Source organism: Chiloscyllium plagiosum, unplaced genomic scaffold (assembly GCF_037043375.1).
Source record: "Chiloscyllium plagiosum isolate Xiang-an unplaced genomic scaffold, Cpla_swu_hap1 HiC_scaffold_42, whole genome shotgun sequence".
Lineage (NCBI taxonomy): Eukaryota > Metazoa > Chordata > Chondrichthyes > Orectolobiformes > Hemiscylliidae > Chiloscyllium > Chiloscyllium plagiosum.
The window spans coordinates 13,410,011-13,429,393 of record NW_028270180.1 but is presented as its reverse complement, the minus strand read 5'-3'; the positions used below and the strand labels follow the sequence as shown (position 1 = coordinate 13,429,393).

General features: G+C 41.5%; 1 protein-coding gene across 1 annotated transcript in view; it reads left to right on the top strand.

The window, feature by feature from the left end:
* The window catches only part of LOC122542472 (potassium/sodium hyperpolarization-activated cyclic nucleotide-gated channel 3), a 451,331-nt gene that overhangs the window by 33,189 nt on the left and 398,759 nt on the right, over positions 1 to 19,383 (top strand). The window lies entirely within an intron of this gene.

Here is a 19,383-nt window from a genome sequence, read left to right as displayed (position 1 = left end):
AAAAGCTTTCACACCCAAATATTGTTTTTGATTAAAATTGCATTAACTATTTCTAATGGGAATCCACAATATCTGGAGCTCTTTGGAGGGAAAGCACTTGTCTTTCAAGCGCTTGTCTTAAGCCTTGGCAATTCGTGATTCATTGTTGCATTTCAATAACTTTAATACTTAAGTGACAAACATACAGGATATTGGATACTTATCGGGGATTAAAAAGCAATATCTTTGGCCTGTGTAAGGTACTATAGACAATGACAGCAACAGAATGTTTGTAACCATCAGCTAAGCTTACTGGCAGGCTGCCCAAGCACTTCTAGAATTTCCTGGTGTGTACCTAGCAACCTTTTTTTATTAGCCTGACGTTAACATCCCAGTCCTCTACAACAGAGCGAGTATCTGATCTTGCCATCTGGGCACGTTTTATCCCCTGTGCTCTCACTGCTGCATTCTGTGGTCAATGATTCACTATGTGAAGACTCCCTTCCTCTCGCCAACCTCTGAAGTAGGTACAGTGCCAACCTGTTACTTGTGAGGGTCAGCTTAAGGGATGCTACATCTTCAGAAGATCAGGCATCCTCTAGTGACAGAATGCTCTCAACATGCCTGAATTGTGAGGGAGGGACAAAACTTAGCGCTTAGCCTGAAAAAGAAATGTGTGCTTGCTGAAAGTAGCTGCAGTTTGTCATGTTGTGGGTCTAAGGTGAGATCAAATCATCGAGTCATAGAGCTGTACAACACAGAAGTAGACCCTTTGGTCCAAATCCTAAATATCCCAAATTAATCTAGCCCATTTGGCCCATATACCTCTGAGCCCTTCCTTTTCAAATACCCATCCAGATGTCTTTTAAATGTTGTAATTGTACCAGTCTCCAACACTTCCTCTGGCAACTCATTCCATTCATGCACTATCCTCTGTATGGCGAGGTTTCCCCTTTGGTCTCTTTTAAATCTTTCCCTTCTCACCTTAAACCCATGCCCACTAATGTTGGACTCCCCCACCCTGGGGAAAAAAACCTTGTCTATTTACCCTATCCATGCCCCTCATGATTTTATAAACTTCTATCAGTTCGCCCCTCAGCTTCTGACCCCCCAGGGAAAACAGCCCCAGTCTATTCAGCCTCTCCCTAGAGATCAAACCCTCCAACCCTGGCAACATCCTTGTAAATCTTTTCTGAATCCTTTCAAGTATCACAACATCCCTCCTATAGCAGAAAGACCAGAACTGAAAGCAGTATTCCAAAAGTGGCCTAACCAATGTCTTGTATAGCCGCAACATGACATCCCAACTCCTACATTCAATGCACTGACCAATAAAGACCAGCAGACTGAACACCTTCTTCGCTATCCTGTCTATCTTGAACTCCACTTTCAAGGAACTTTGAACCTGCATTCCAGGGTCACTTTGTTCAGCAACACTCACCAGAACCTTACAATGAAGTGTATAAGTCCCGCCCTGATTTGCCATTCCAAAATGCAGCACCTAACATTTTTCTAAATTAAACTCCATCTGCCACTCCGCAGCCCATTGGCTCATCTGATCAAGTTCCCGTTGTATTCTGAGGTAGCCTTCTTTGCTGTCCATTACAGTTCTAATTTTGGTGTCATTCGCAAACTTACCAACTGTTCCTCCTATGTTCACATCTAAATCATTTATATAAATGACAAAAAGCAGTGGACCCGGCACTGATCCTTGTAGCACATTGCTAAGAAGCTAAAGGGGGTAAGAGATGGGACATGAAATGCCTTCTTGTCAGGTTGTTGAGTCTATTCAAGGCAGGGGTTGATAGACATTTGGGTACAAAGGAAATTATATTGGTGTCATGTTGTGAATATCCAGTTCATTATTTACATATTTGAGAATATAACTTCTAGTTTTCATAATTAACATTTTAACTATAGGAAAATGTTGGGAAATGAAATATAAACAATTCTGATGTAAATGCAACTGAAACAAGCGGATAATGAAGAAAACCCAAACAATGATTTCATGATCTCTATTCATTGTAATGGAGCTGGAGTGGTCTTGAGAGGGAGAGAGGGAAATCACATCTGTGAGCAATAAAAACACTGATATGCGTTGCAAGATCAAAGAGTTGTGTTGAAGATAAAATCATTAATTTGCATTTCTGAATCATCCTGAAGAATGCCACATTATCACAGAAATAGTAATTCAGGGTGGAGCCTTGGTGAGAGGGTCTTTTGCTCAATTTACCTTTGTGAGTTTTTCGACAATAGCAATCAGAAGGAAGCAGCTGGAGGATTTTTTCTAGCTTGCATCTGGTCGAAGAAATCCGCAGTGGTGTTCAGAGCCCAGGGCAGAAAGCAGTCAGCTTGAATAACCAGATGGAAAGAGCTGCACGAGCAGACTGGGAGATGGTTAAAACAACAGTCTATGTATATTCAAAGCCAGAATAAGGAGCTGAAGAGTTCACTGTCTGGAGCCTTTAAAGAGATCTAAAAACTAATGGAAAATCCCCATATAATTTATAACTTTAAGGACTAGCTTGTGTACTGAGTAGAATTAAAAACTCTGGAGAGCAATGTTTCCTTCCAGGAAAAATGAATGAACCTTAAAAAATTCATAAAACGGGATCCTTGGGGATGATGTGTGAGACGAGGGTAATAGTGTAACTGAGTACTTCACAATAAATACTCACTATTAATAATATAGGGTTATCATTAATAGCTCTTACTTTGATTGATTTTGTTTTAATGGTCCAATAAAGTTTGTGTTTGTCAAAATAGCATTAGCCCCTGTTGTATTGTTCTGCCAGTTAACTGCTGGGTATTGGGATTTCCTCTTTAAACAGGAATAGTTTTAAATATTCAGGACATAATAACAGAACAATGAAGTTGGTGTAAAAGGTTAGTTGCGACCTTAATTTTTTAAATTCATTCATGGGATGTGAGAGCCACACATGCTGGGCCAACATTTATTGCCCATCCCTAGCTGCTCCTGAGGAGGTGGTGGTGAGCTGCCTTCTTGAACCGCTGCAGGCAATTTGGTGTAGATAGATCATTGGAGAAGGAGGACCAAGATTTTGACAGCATGGAAATGAAGGTACAATGATATATTTCCAAGTCAGGATGGTGAGTGGCTTGGATGGGAACTTACAAGTGGTGGTGTTTATATGTATCTGCCACCCTTGTCCTTCTAGATGATTGTGGTTGTGGATTAGGAAGATCCTGTCTAACAAAACATGGTGAATTCCTGCAGTGCATCTTGTAGATGGTACCCATTGCTGCTAGTGAGCAATGGTGGTGGTGGCAGGAGTGAATATTTATGGTTGCTGTGCCAATGAAGCAGGCTGATTTCTCCTGGATGGTATCAAGCTTCTTCCATGTTGTTGGATCTGTGCTCAGAAGGTGCTAAGGAGTATTCCATCACACTCGTGTGTTGTGTTTTGTAGATACTGGAGAGGTTTTGGGAGTCAGGTGATAAGCTATTTGGTGCAAGAATCCTAGTCTTCAATCTGCTCTTGTAGTCACTGTACTTACTTAGCTAGTCCAGTTCAGTTTTTGGTCAACTGTAACTCCTAGATTTTTAATAGTGGGGAATTCAGTGAAGATGGTGTCATTGAATCTTAAGGGGTGATGATTAAATTCTCTCTTTTTGGAGATTATCATTGCCAGCACTTGTGTGGTCTGAATGGTACTTACCACTTGTCAGCCCAAACCTGGTATTGTCCAGGTTTTGCTGCATTGAACATGGACTTCTTCAATATCCGAGGAGTCATAAATAGTGTTGGACATTTTGTAGTCGTCAGTGAACATCCCTAATTCTGGTGTTCCGATGGAGGGAAGGCCATTGATGAAGCAGCTGAAGCTTGTTGGGTTTAAGACACCAACCTGAGGAACTCCTGGGACAGGGATGACTGATGTCTACCACTACCTTCCTTTGTGCTATCTTGGAGTCTAACCAGCAAAGAGTTTTCTCCGAAAACCCATTGACTCTAGATTTTCCAGGACTCCTTGATGTCACACTCAGTCAAATGGGCAGCAGTGGTTAGCACTGCTGCCTCACACACCAGGGTCCAAGGTTCGATTCCAGCCTCAGGCGGCCGTCTGTGTGGTGTTTACACATTCTCCCTGTGTCTGCGTAGGTTTCTTCTGGGTGCTCCAGGGTTTCCGCCCACAGTCCAAAGATGTGCAGGTGAATTGGCCATGCTAAATTGCCCATAGTGTTAGGTGTCTTCGTCAGAGGGAAATGGGTCTGGGTGGGTTACTCTTTGGAGGGTTGGTGTGGACTTGTTGGGCCAAAGGGACAGCTTGGACAGCAAGTTTCATTGTTAGTGTTGTTGTCTTTTAGATGAAAAGTTAGAGGCCGAGGCCTTGAATGCTCTGTAGGGGATCTAAAAACTTAATGTCAAAGGCCGTCATTCTCACTTCACCTCTGGAGCTCAGCTCTTTTGTCCATGTTTCACCTAAGACTGTAATGAGGTCAGGAGCTCAGTGGCCATGGTTGAACTCAAACTGAGTGTCAGTGAGCAGGTTACGGTTTGTAAGTGATAGCACTGTTGATGATTCCTTCCATCCCTTTACTGAATGGTGGAATGGGATCAAAAGGCTGAATACCCTACAACAAATTATGTTTTTAGATTGCTATACTTATACAAATATGTCAGCCAGGGCTCCCTGATTTGCCCAGGTTAACTATCAAGGATCTTATAGTCAATAAGATCCACCTGGCCCTGGCTCCAATCACAGCATTGCATTTCAAACAAAATGATTAAGTGGCTGCAAAGTATTATTTAGACATTCTAAGGATGTGAACGTTGCTATACAAATGCCAGGCCAAGTCCAAAAGGAAGCTAGACTGTGCTATGGTCTGGAAAGCCAGGGTGAAGGATGGAACTGCTTTAGCATAGTCGTTTTGTCACCTTGGATCGATGGCTCAGAGATAGTTGGGAATATTATAAGTTTAATATCATTTTTATAAACAAACATACAGTATCACTGATGCACATTTAAAGACACCTCAGTTGTCTTCAATTATATGCAGATGGAAGGTAGTTTTGAGCTTTTACTTGAGCAAAAATGAAATTACAGTGGGGTTGAGCTCTGAGATGTAAGCATGTACAAATAAATACATATACAACAGGTTTAATGTTGGATCCAGTTCTATCCTTCACCTTGGCTTTCCAGACCAGCACTGTCGAGCTTCCTTTATGACTTTGCCTTGCATTTGTATAGCAACTTTCACATCCTTAGAATGTCTAAATAACACTTTACAGCCATTTAATCATTTTGTTTAAAATGCAATGCTGTGATTGGAGCTAGGGCCAGGTGGACCTTATTGACTATGAGATCCTTGATTGTGGTTGTTAACTTGGGCCAATCAGGGAGCCTTGGCTGACTGGTATAAACAGGAGTGTCAGAAGGTCTCCTTAGTTTAGGAACTGGCTCTGAGCTGGTTGGTCTGATTAGTTATCTTGGATAACTAATGGTAAGGTCAGCAGAAGAGAGAGTATTCAAGGCCTCGTCCTCTAACTTTTCATCTAAAAGACAACAACACTAACAATGAGACTTGCTATCCAAGCTGCACAGAAGTATCACCCTGGGTTATGTGCTGACATCTCTGGAGTGGGATTTGAAACCACACATTAGACTCAAAGGTGTGAATGCCAGCAGCTGAACCACAGATGCCTCTGTAGGTGGTTGTACAAGGCACACTGGTGTATCAAACTGTCTCGGGGCAACTGGGAATTAATGTCAACCTTGTCAGCCAGGTCCATAAAGAAATTTTTAAAAATGTGTTAACACCTTTACTAATGTGGTGATGAGAAGGAGAAGAACTGCATGAAGCATCCCTCTATTAATACCTTTAACCATCACTTCTGGGCTACAATATGGAATTAACCTGAAAACTTAAGATGATGAGACACGTTTCTTTATTTTTCTTCTTGAGGCTATTAAGTTGAACTTCCTGAGTCATTTTAATGTGAGTATTGAATTTTGTTCTAGTTCATGGTTAAAGATTTGAGGACGTCAATTACTAGTGTGATGAATACTCTCTTACCAGTAAATAAACTGGCTTCCACTGGGATTCTACAGGATACTTTGTCGCCTTTATTGAATTATGAGTTAAAAATTTGGACCTACCATTTAATGTATATCTTTTAGTTTTGTGCATGACAAACAGATTTCTCTTTCCAGAAAATGGCAATACTATTCAAAGGGTACAAAATATAACTTGTGGATTGTTGAGGGACCTTTGACTTTCACAGAATCCCTACATTGTGGAAGCAGGCCAATTGGTCCATCAAGTCCATACTGACTCTCCAAAGAGCATCCCATCCACGCTACTCTGTCCCATGGCTAATCTACCTAGTTTGCACATGACAGGCAATTTAGCATGGCCAAATCACCGAACCTTTGGACTGTGGGAGGAAACCAGAGCTCCCAGAGGAAACCCATGCAGACACAGGGAGAACATACAAACTTCACACAGACAGTCACCCAAGGTTGGAATCAAGCCCAGCCCCTGGTGCTGTGATGCAGCAGTGCTAACCACTGTGCCACTGTGCCACCATTCTTATGAGGTAGCATTGTATTGGAATGTTGAGGTGAAGGGTAATGGTTCATTTTTTATTGTAGTATTACTGTTTGCTAATGTGGGAGCAATTAGCTTTCTCGGTATGTGGTTTCATGCTATTATATAAGTGAAATTTTATTTATAAATGTTATATGAGCATTGTCGATGAGCTTTATGTTTTTAAAACAAATGAAATAAATATTTGCCTAAACATAGCAGGACGTCACAAAGTGTTTCAGAAACAATGAATTACTTTGACAATTACTAACCAGTAGTCTGGCTGTTACAATAGCAACTATTCACACAGTAAAGGAGCACACAGCAATGTGATGAATGGTCAGTAAATCTGTATATGGATGTTTTCAGATGAGGGCAGGCTGTGATGTTAAGATATCAGTGTGGCTCTTTGCTGTCCCTTTAATTAATGGCCAGAATCTTTAACATTGACCTGAACGAAAGTGAGACATTGCTTTTGTTGTATGCTTTATCCTGAGCACAGTGCCTCTAACAATGCAGCAATCGTTCAATGTGGTAAAGGCAGCACCCTTGCCATTTGTTAGCTTGGCTCTGTTTATAGTATTCACCTTCTTTCACATAGGAGGTTACGAGTAACATTCCCACCTGTTACATACTTCTATTGTCTAATTTGACTCAGGGAAACGTAGCGATGACACTAGTATCTAAGCATATTAGGGACTTTATTTACAGAATTTTAGACAATGTCTACGCCATCCTTCCTGCTCAGCTTCTAGTACATTCTGTGGTGTCTGTTGCATGTCCTCTGGTACATTGCTTAACCAATCAATCACAGATAGTATCTGTTACTTACCAGTCTCACGCATCAAACACAGAACAATCATACCATTCAATACTCCACCAGCCCAAGATCTAATGTGAAATGTAGCCTGACATTTCAATACTTTCTTAAACGCTGGGGATGCTGTATTGCTGAAAATGCAGTCTTGTCGATAAAATGTTAAATCGAGATTTCACCCCCGCCCCCACCATTCAAATTGACATAAGAGTCTGATTCACTATTTTTTATTTTCACCGACTTGAAATCCTGAGACTTCCTAACTGACAGTACAAGCGATTCAAGATGAAGGGCCACCATCATCCTTTCAAGGGTAACTAGGGCACTAAATGCAAGCCTTGCCCACCTCCTCAAAATGAAGCATGCAAAGAATGCAGTTATCTAATGAATTGACCAACTTTCCTCCCCTAGCTATTTGATCACTTAGTCCAAATGCTTCCAGTTGTTGAAGTCTTGCCTGCTGCATTTGGCTCAGTATCAATAACAACTCCACTTCAGAAGTAATTAAGTCACCGTGAGGTATTTTGGAGTCCTGTGAGCTTATAGTAAAGGCACTGTATGAATGCAAGTTCTTCCTTTCAAGAAAGAGACAGCACAGTTGGCTTTCATATGTCATTTTGACACCTTTGGAGTCGCATGGTTCTGCTCAGAGCTCCTTTTCATCTACATTATAAGCAACATGGAACTGGCAATGCAGCTCAGTTGAATTGGCATAATGGCAATATTATAGATCTCAATAGGTGATTATAAATTGTTCTGGATTGGTGTTAAATAAACAGCAGAGGGTGGTTGTACTTGCAATAGTAACCCACCAAGTGGTGTTATCATCTATTTGTTTCAGTCACAAGTTGGATTATTTGTGTAGACAACAAGTAGAAAGCCATCTGTTCTTCTTCTGCCACACGCTGCTGAAGTGTTGGAAAAAGAAAGCAAACATATTAATCATCTAAGATGTTAGCGGGTAAGCAGCATCCCATTTGAAGCATTAAAGCATGGTGCCATATAGTATTATTACATTTGCCAGAAGGTGACTTCTGATCTCAAGCTATCTTCCAGGCTGTCTTGTCTAGGTGTCCAGAATGGGAAATATCTTGTATATCAATAGCAACAGGGTAGGGAATTTGGTAGCTCTAATATCTTGCACAGAATCTGGCAAAATGGAAGCGTTATTGTCGGAAAAATATGGTCAGGTCGCAGAGATTCTGATGGATCACTTGCTCACTCATATCCTCCATCATTTTGGTAATTTTCCACCACAACTGACAGACGTACAGCCTGTTTACTTACATTCTGTTGCATGTCCCTCTGCTACATTAGTGCCAGGAATTAGACATTGTTATTAAACATTGTTCAAATAATTAAGCCTAACTGACATGGAGCATCCAGAATGTTATTACATTTGGCACTGAGTAGTGCTCAGTCTAAATTTATTCCACTAAAATAAACAAAGATGTTGGAAATCCGAAATAAAACAGAAACTTAGCTGGTCTAGCAGAATCTGTGGAGAAAGAAACAGTGTTAAAAGTTTTGAGTCTGGTAAGACGTATCTTTGGAACCTGTGACATTGGCAAGACAAGTATTTGCAGCCCATCCTGGATTGCCCAGGAGCTGAGTGGCTTCCTTGGCCATTTCAGAGTCAATAATATTGCTGCGGGCCTGGAGTCACATCTAGGCCAAACCAAGCAAGGACAACAGATTTTCTTTCCTATAGGACTCATTCCATCACTGAACATCCCATTTCCCTTGGAAATGATACTAACAGTGAATGTGATGGGGTGAAGACAGACCCATGTCAATCTGGCCAGCTGCTAGGCTCAGCTTTCTCCCCTTTGTTTCCTCACCAAATTTTAGGACAAAACAGATGTAAGCCCCCAGACTCCCAAACCATTAGTCCTGCCTTGCCTATGTAACAGGCAACTACCAACCTAAACATACCGTTGGTGGTGTTAGAGATCACAGAGGGAGCCCGAGTGGCTGTGACAACATGAACCTTCAGATGCATGTTGTAGCCCAGAGCTACGGATTGTGTTGGTACAGGCTCCAATTTCTCCTCAGCACATGGCTGATAGGAATCTCTCTCACCCATGCCATCTGCTATTGGCATGTGTTGGAAGGATTTGCAAGTTGTCACTCAACCAGTTTGGTTACTTTAGCCAATTGGGACTCAACTGCCGAGTGTCTGGCCAAGAGACAAGGAAACCATTCATTGTGTTACAAGATTTTCTCATCCTAATTACACAACACTAGAAATTTTCAGCACACATTCAGAGCATTGTATATGTGCTTAACATTTGTGAGAGAATCTTGAAATGAGTTCCACTCTGCCATGTTTTCATCCAATATATCGAAGTCTTCTTAGGCACAAAATATTTATCTAATTTTCAGCTAAGTTGTCTCTCCCTCATCTAACCCTTCTGACAAAGATGCCCACACTCTCACAAACCTTCTGTATGAAGAGTTAGCTCCACACTCTGTTTTTAGAAGCAGGGACATTATTGCAGTGCGACTTACTCTCCTTAAAAGCCCATCACAAAATTACTGACTGAGCTGATTAAACAAATAACAAAGTTCAAGCATTGCACACCAAAGGTAGTGTCACAACAATACAAAAACAAAACCCAATAGAGCGTGGGATAAACAAGGGAGGGGACCAAATTAAATTTGTGTGGGAGGAGGTGATGATACACTCCAGACCCTGTGGTAACATCAACCCTCTCTAAAGGCCTCAAAGATGCTGGTGGATACTGCATGCTCCTTCTGCAGAGACACTGGGGCAGGAACGTAGCCACAGAAGGGAGGTAGATTGTCAAGAATTTTGATCATATCCAATCTCCTCACAGCAGGGCGGCATGGTGGCTCAGTGGTTAGCAATGCTGCCTCACAGCACCAGGGACCCGGGTTCAGTTCCCACCTCAGGCAACTCTTTGTGTGGAGTTTGCACGTTCTCCCCGTGTCTGTGTGGGTTTCCTCCGGGTGCCCCAGTTTCGTCCCACGTCCGAAGATGTGCAGGTTAGGTGAATTGGCCATGGTAAATTTCCTATAGTGTTAGGTGCATTAGTCAGGGATAAATGTAGGGGAATGGGTCAGGGTGGGTTGCTCTTCAGAGGGTCAGTGTGGACTTGTTGGGCCAAAGGGCCTGTTTCCACACTGTAGGGAATCTAATCTAATCTCATTTAAAGAAAAAGTCCCACCACCAAATCACCCAGATGACTATTCATCAAACAAACCATTGCAAGTATTTTTTATTGTGAAATGCCCACCTCCAAATAAACATACACTGTCTACCAGCGGAAGTGTAATCTTCCCACTTTTTCTGAAACAAAGGAGGTTTTTGATGAACCAGCTCAGACATGCTATAACACACCTCTGGAGCATAGAGTCATAGAGTCATACAGATGTACAGCATGGAAACAGACCCTTTGGTCCAACCCGTCCATGCCGACCAGATATCCCAACCCAATCTAGTCCCACTTGCCAGTATCTGGCCCATATCCCTCCAAACCCTTCCTATTCATATACCCATCCAAATGCCTCTTAAATGTTGCAATTGTACCAGCCTCCACCACATCCTCTGGCAGCTCATTCCATACACGCACCACCCTCTGCGTGAAAAAGTTGCCCCTTAGGTCTCTGGACTCTCCCAACCCCAGGGAAAAGACTTTGCCTATTTATCCTATCCAGGCCCCTCATAATTTTGTAAACCTCTATAAGGTCACCCCTCAGCCTCCGACGCTCCAGGGAAAATAGCCTCAGCCTGTTCAGCCTCTCCCTATAGCTCAAAATCTCCAAACCTGGCAACATCCTTGTAAATCTTTTCTGAACCCTTTCAAGTTTAACAACATTGTTCCGATAAGAAGGAGACCAGAATTGCACGCAATATTCCAATGGTCTAACCAATGTCCTGTACAGCCGCAACATGACCTCCCAACTCTTGTTCTCAATACTCTGACCAATAAAGGAAAGCATACCAAACGCCTTCTTCACTATCCTATCTACCTGCGACTCCACTTTCAAGGCAGCACTTGGCCCACAGGGGCCGACCAGACGTCCCAGTCACCACCCATTTCAATTCCCCTTCCCACTCCCTTTACGACATGACCATCCTTGGCCTCCTGCGTTGCCACAACAAACCAAACCATAAATTGGAGGTACAACACCCGATCTTCTGCCTGGATGGCCTACAGCCCAGAGGACTCATGTACCAGATTCATTCCTCCCATCAACCAAACAGGTCATACCCTCTACCTGTCTTCAGCTATCCTCATGTCACCATCCTGACCCCGGCACCCATTTTATCTGCAGCTCTCCTTACACCCACCCCCAGTCCTGAAGAAGGGTTACACCCGAAACGTTGACTTGACCACATTCTGGTGCTGCAGGACTTGAACCCTGGCCTTCTAGCCCAGGAATTGAGGGACTCTATCATTGCATCTGAATAGCTTTCTATCCTTCCTTTCCTAAATCCCCAACAAATCACCTTTGCCACTTTAATCAAGGAACAAAATACAAGCACTGTCTACTTGGGCAATGGAACTATATCAAAAATAAAGGAAAGGTAGGAAAACAGGGGAGGTTCTAAATCAAAATGGAGTTGGAGTCGCCTAAATCTTGTTTTCCTTCAAGTCAATATCCATTGAGAAATAAATGTTAGTAACAATACCTAAAGCAATCAAACATGTATTTAAAAAAACTCATAACACAGCCAGCTTTTACAAAGTTGACAATGTCCTTATTATTTTGAATGCCCACTGTCAAATCAAATCTCCTTGATTTTTCAAATAACCCACAACAAGTCACATGTTTCACCTGCTAAACGAACAAGTTAATCTCCTCACTCTTTCCAACATTTCCATTTTTTAATATTTTCTTCTCTTTTCAATTTTTGCATTTTTAAAAGTCTTCTCATTTTTTAATATCTAATTTTTAATAACTCCTCATTCTTACTTACAATCTTAAGTTCATCAATCCTTGTCCACAATCAAACTGAATAGCCTTTGTCTATTCACCATAGTAAAACCCTTAATCTTTTATAAACCTGAATTGAGGCTGTAGTAGGAACAGCTTGATTATCTCAAAGACCATGGCTTCTGTTCAATTCTAGTGATGTCAAATGTGCTTGACTGGCAAAATGAAAGAAGGAAAGAACATCTATATAAGAGATAAGTATAATTCATTTTGACTCTCTTTGCCTGCACAGCAGTTTTAGACTGATTTTATTATATTACAGTCACTCACTTGCAATTTTAAAAAAAATTCACTTGTGGAATTATGGGCATCACTGGCTGGACCAACATTCGTGGATAACAATATTGTCCAGAAATCAGCAGGTTTGGTGACCCACTCCAATTTAACCATTGGGAGTGATACTGGGTTAAAGATGTTTTAAGGCCAAACTTGCATTTCCTAAGAATTTAAAATCTTCCTTTATGGCTGCCTATAATTTCTTTAGGAGCTTCACTTATTTTTAGTCACTTTTTCAGTCTGAACAGACTGTAAGTTTACTTTGAGGCAATCTGATGAATTAATTGTGAATCTTTCATTGGTGATGAAAGTTGAGACAATGTGTTGTGTTACTGGTTTAACCACCCTGCTAAAGGAAGAGGGTTTCGATGTGTGAAACTGCTGGAATTTGTTAAAATATAAATAGATGTAACAGCCTGTTTACATATAACTGTTCTCAGAATGTGCTATTGCAGAATATCACCACTGTTGTCATGGCTTCTTTTTCAAGCCTTAGTGATTAGGCCTCACTTTTTTTTTGTCTTGGAAAGTTTTAGTACTTTTTCATCTGTCAAAATCCATTTACTCGGTCCCACATCCTCATCTCTTCATTCTATCGTCACATTTTGAGATGTCTATTGGCGAAGATGCTATATAAAGACTGTATTCAATTCAATGGAAGCTGTAAGGTGCTATAAGGAAAGGTGAGGCACTGAAATTTAAAATGAGATATTAGCTTCATTTGAACAATGGCACATCCACCTTCAAATTTTGTGTCTGCCTTGCAGGAAATATATAGACTTATAGGTGAGTGCACAAAGGATGCCTACATCCTTAAAGGATGGCTAATCCTTAAATTTAGAAAGCGATTTAATGCGAAAAATGTTTATATTGTGATTTCCTTTGAAGAAGAGAGAAATTGGACGGTGAAGGGTGCTGCGGTTTTGCTTTATTCATTCATGGGATGAGGGTGTACCTGGCCAAGCTAACGTTTATTGCCCATCCCTAATTGCCCAGAGGGCAGTTAAGAATCAACCATGTTGCTGTGGGTCTGGAGTCACACATAGGCAACACCCAGGTAAGGATGGCAGTTTCCTCCCTAAAATAGACAATAGACAATAGACAATAGGTGCAGGAGTAGGCCATTCAGCCCTTCGAGCCTGCACCGCCATTCAATATAATCATGGCTGATCATTCCTAATCAGTATCCTGTTCCTGCCTTATCTCCATAACCCTTGATTCCACTATCTTTGAGAGCTCTATCCAACTCCTTCTTAAATGAATCCAGAGAGTGGGCCTCCACTGCCCTCTGGGGCAGAGCATTCCACACAGCCACCACTCTCTGGGTGAAGAAGTTTCTCCTGAGCTCTGTCCTAAATGATCTACCCCGTATTTTTAAGCTGTGTCCTCTGGTTCGGCACTCACCCATCAGTGGAAATATGTTTCCTACTGCCAGAGTGTCCAATCCTTTCATAATCTTATACGTCTCAATCAGATCCCCTCTCAATCTTCGAAACTCAAGGGTATACAAGCCCAGTCGCTTCAGTCTTTCAGTGTAAGGTAATCCTGCCATTCCAGGAATTGACCTCATGAACCTACGCTGCACTCCCTCAATAGCCAGAATGTCTTTTCTCAAATTTGGAGACCAGAACTGCACACAGTACTCCAGGTGTGGTCTCACCAGGGCGCTGTACAGCTGCAGAAGCACCTCTTTGCTTCTATACTCAATTCCTCTTGTTATGAAGGCCAGCATGCTATTAGCCTTCTTCACTACCTGCTGTACCTGCATGCTTGCCTTCATTGACTGGTGTACAAGAACACCCAGATCTCTCTGTACTGCCCCTTTACATAAATTGATTCCATTGAGGTAGTAGTCTGCCTTCCTGTTCTTGCTACCAAAGTGGATAACCATACATTTATCCACATTAAACTGCATCTTCCATGCATCTGCCCACTCACCTAACTTGTCCAGGTCACCCTGTAATCTCCTAACATCCTCATCACTTTTCACCCTGCCACCCAGCTTTGTATCATCAGCAAATTTGCTAATGTTATTGCTGATACCATCTTCTATATCATTAACATATATTGTAAAAAGCTGTGGTCCTAGCACGGATCCCTGCGGTACCCCACTGGTCACTGCCTGCCATTCCGAAATGGAGCCGTTTATCACTACCCTTTGTTTCCTATTAGCCAACCAATTTTCAATCCAATCTAGTACTTTGCCCCCAATACCATGCACCCTAATTTTACTCACTAACCTCCTGTGTGGGACTTTATCAAAAGCTTTCTGAAAGTCCAGGTACACTACATCTACTGGATTTCCCTCATCCAACTTCATAGTTACATCCTCAAAAAATTCAAGAAGATTAGTCAAGCATGATTTCCCCTTCATAAATCCATGCTGACTCTGTCCTATCCTGTTACTACTATCCAGATGTGCAGTAATTTCATCCTTTATAATAGACTCCAGCATCTTTCCCACCACTGAGGTCAGACTAACTGGTCTATAATTTCCTGCTTTCTCTCGCCCACCTTTCTTAAAAAGTGGTATAACATTAGCCACCCTCCAATCCTCAGGAACCGACCCCGAATCTATTGAACTCTGGAAAATAATCACCAACGCATCCATGATTTCCCGAGCCACCTCCTTCAGTACCCTGGGATGCAGACCATCAGGCCCCAGAGACTTATCAACCTTCATACCTAACAGTCTCTCCAACACCAAATCCTGGCAAATATAAATTCTCTTAAGTTCAGGTCCTTCAGCCACTGTTACCTCAGGGAGATTGCTTGTGTCTTCCCAAGTGAACACAGATCTGAAGTACCCATTTAATTCCTCTGCCATTTCTTTGTTCCTAGTAATATATTCCCCTGTTTCTGTCTTCAAGGGCCCAATTTTTGTCCTAACCATTTTTTTGCCTTGCACATACCTAAAAAAGCTTTTACTATCCTCCTTAATATTCTTGGCCAGTTTACCTTCGTACCTCATTTTTCCTCTGCGTATTTCCTTCTTAGTAATCCTCTGTTGCTTTTTAAAAGCTTCCCAGTCCTCAGTTTTCCCACTTATCTTAGCTATGTTATACTTTTTCTCTTTTAACTTTATATGTTTCTTTACTTCCCTCATCAGCCACGGCAGCCCATGCCTCCTCCTGGGATCTTTCTTCCTTTTAGGAATGAACTGATCCTGCAACTTCTGCATTATACACAGAAATATCCGCCATTGTTCCTCCATGGTCATCCCTGCTAAGGTATTGCACCATTGAACTTTGGCCAGCTCCTCTCTCATAGCTCCATAATTCCCTTTATTTAACAGAAGTACTGTCACTTCCGACTGCACCCTCTCCCTCTCAAATTGCAGATTGAAGCTTATTGTATTATGGTCACTACTTCCCAATGGCTCCTTCACTTCGAGGTCTCTGACCAATTCTGGTTCGTTACACAATACCAGATCCAGAATTGCCTTCTCCCTGGTCGGCTCCAGCACCAGCTGCTCTAAGAATCCATCTCTGAGGCATTAGCAAACCTTCCAGTTCACCAAACATTAGTGACTCAGATGGGTTTTTCCAACAATCCACAATGGATTCATGGTCATCATTAAACCCTTACTTCCAAATTTTACTGAGTTCAAATTACACCATCTGCCACGGCAGGATTTGAACCCAGGCCCCCAGAACCTTACTTAGATCTCCGGATTAACAGTCTGGCAATAATACCACTAAGCCATTGCCTCCCCCATTTGTTCTTACAGATTTGCACAGATGTGGAGAATTGGATCCAGGAATTTTCTAATAACCACTTGTAACTCTACTTGTGTTATTTTAATTGATCTAAAGCAATCAATCTAGTAACAATTGAGGAACAGTTTTGTAGACAGACACTGAGAATGCTGGAGAAACTCAGCAGGTCTGGCAGTATCTGTGGAGAGAGAAACTGAATGAAAATTTCAAGTCCGTTATGATTCTTTGTCAGAACTGGAATTTTGTGAAAGTTGATTATGCTGACAGCTGGGCGGGCTTCCCTTTTGCGTGTGCTCCAGTCTTCTGGCCTCTAGTAAAGCTGAGGTGATTTGGATTGTACCGTTTGTGGTGCAGTAGTAGTGTCCCTGCCTCTGTATCAGGAGGCCCAGTTTTCAAGTCTCATCTGTTCCAAAGCAGTGTCATAACATCACTGAAGACATTGATTAGAAAAGATATCGCTGATTTGCGATGTCATTTGGTAGAAGAGAAATCCGTAGGTGTTCCTTTGTTGCTGACCTTGGGACAGTACTGCATTCTACACATAAACAATCTGATACTGTCTGGAGGATGCAAGGTTTGTAAATATTTCTAATCAACTTGTTCACAGAATCCCTACTGTGTGGAAGCAGACTATTCAGCCCACACAAACTTTCTGAAGAGCATCCCATTCAGACCCACGCCATACCTTATCCTTGTAACCCTTCACTCCCCATGGATGACCCACATAGCTTGTAAATTCCTAGATGCCTCAGACATGGCTAATCCACCTAAACTGCACATCTTTGGACCATGGGAAGAAACCCACACAGATAAGGGGAGAATGTGCAAACTCCACACAGACAGTCGCCTGAGGCTGGAATCGAACCCAGGTCCATAGCACCGTAGTGCTAACCACTGAGCCAAGTTACCACCCTATCTTCAGTTGTCACAGATGTCTAGAGCAGGTGAGACTTAGATTGTGCCTCTGGCTCAGGGAAAGGGACACTATCACTTCACCACACAAGCTAGTCAAGCACCGTTCACTTGCAAGGATTGTAAATTATATAAACTAGGCAGATCCTAAAAGTGTCTCCACCTCCTGATGCTGCCTGGCTTGCTGTAGTCTTTCAGCCTCCAGCGTCTACTTGGGATTCCTGCACCTGCAGTTTTTTTTGTCCTTAACCAAGTATAGGTTGGTTTAGGACATGATGTGGAGGTGCCGGAGTCGGATTGGAGTGGACAATGTCAAAAATCACACAACACGTGATTATAGTCTAACAGGATTATATGAAAATACAAGCTTTTGGACTGACACCTGATGAAGGTAAACTTTCAAATAAACCTGTTGGACTATAACCTGGTGTTGTGTGATTTTTAACCTGCTTTAGGCCAGCTTGATGAAGTTACTGGCATCCAGAAGGGAAGATCTGAAATCTAGCGGAAATACAAGTTTGGCCTTAAAGCACCTTTAACCCAGTATCACTCACATTGGTTACATTGGAGTGAGTCAGCAAACCTGTTGATTTCTGGACCATAACATTAGCTATAAATGTTGGCCCAGCCAATGATGCCCATATTCCATGAGAGAATAAAACCAAATTGCAAGTGAGTGACTGGAATATGATAAAATCAGTTTAAAGCTGCTGTGCCGGCAAAGACAGTCAAAACCAATTACACTTATCTCTTACATTGATGGTCTTTTTTTTCCTTCATATTGTTATAGTCAAGCACATTTAACAGAACTAGAATTGGACGCCAGTTATGGTCTTTGAAATAATTGTTTGATTCCCACTAAAGTTTCGTTTCAGCTTTATAAATGATGAAGGGCTTTAATAGGGTGAATGGACAAAGGCTATATGAGCTGATTGCAGAAAAGAGTTGATGAACTGAATTTTGTCACGACGGATGAGGAGCCATTTAAAAAAAGGGAGGAGAGTTTAAAAAATGGAGAAGTTAAAAAGAGTAAGATTTTAAAAATGGAAAAATTAGAAAGGGTGAGGAGATGAGCTCCTTGTCGACAAGGATTTTTTCAGAAATTCAAATTAATGGTGTACGGCATATGATGGCTATAGGAAAAATGTTTTAGAACGAAGATTTTGCTGCCATATGGATTAATTGAGGTGACTAGCATTAGCACTTTAAGGGATGCAAGGTACATAGCTAATTAGCTTATTGAAAAATGATCATGGCTGCAGATGACAAATGGTGGTGAGGGTACAAATAAAACAAGTTATCATAATTTATAACAATTAATGACTATAATTTAAAAGAAAACTAACTTATAAAATAAGAGAAGGATGGAATAATTCTGTACATTTCCATACACAAGTTATTATAATAAATTTGCAAACTTAAGGTATCCTTAACTTAGAGAATAAAAATGAAATGTCCACTGGATATCCATTTGTATTTTATCTTATTGTCCAGACCAGACCAGAGCCCCTCAATATATCTTGAGAAGGTAACATTTTCTTATTTTAAAGGTAATTTTGGAGTGCTATGTTCCAGATGCAAGGCAATTGGTCAAACAACTCGATGTTAAGCAAAACACAATTTATTTAAACACTATAGTTACAATACAACCAAGGAAAGAGGAATTTAGAGTAACTTAACAGATTGGAAACTTAATAGAATAATAGATACAGTACCTATTACTAACTGTTCCAATATAGTAACATCCCATAGACACACTCCTTGGCAAAAGGCACATTCAGACACAGATTCCCACATGCAATTCTCCAATTCAGGAGGCAAAAAAACATAAGAGAAAGTATCAGCAAGGAGACATTCTAACTCTTTTGAGACCCCAATGGCTTCTGCTTAAAACTAAACATAAAAGCTAAAAAAAAAACTAGGAAGCCTGGTCTATGAGAGCTGGTCTCACCTAGGCTGCTTCCATTGTTCCAACCTTAAAAAAAAAGCAAATTGTTCACTTTATCAGAGACAGTTTGGTGTCTCTGCCTTATAACCTCTTTAAAAAAAGGGCAAAACAAGTGATAACATGACCACTGCATTAAACTACATAGCTGGAAATGTGTTGCTGGAAAAGCGCAGCAGGTCAGGCAGCATCCAGGGAACAGGAGAATCGACGTTTC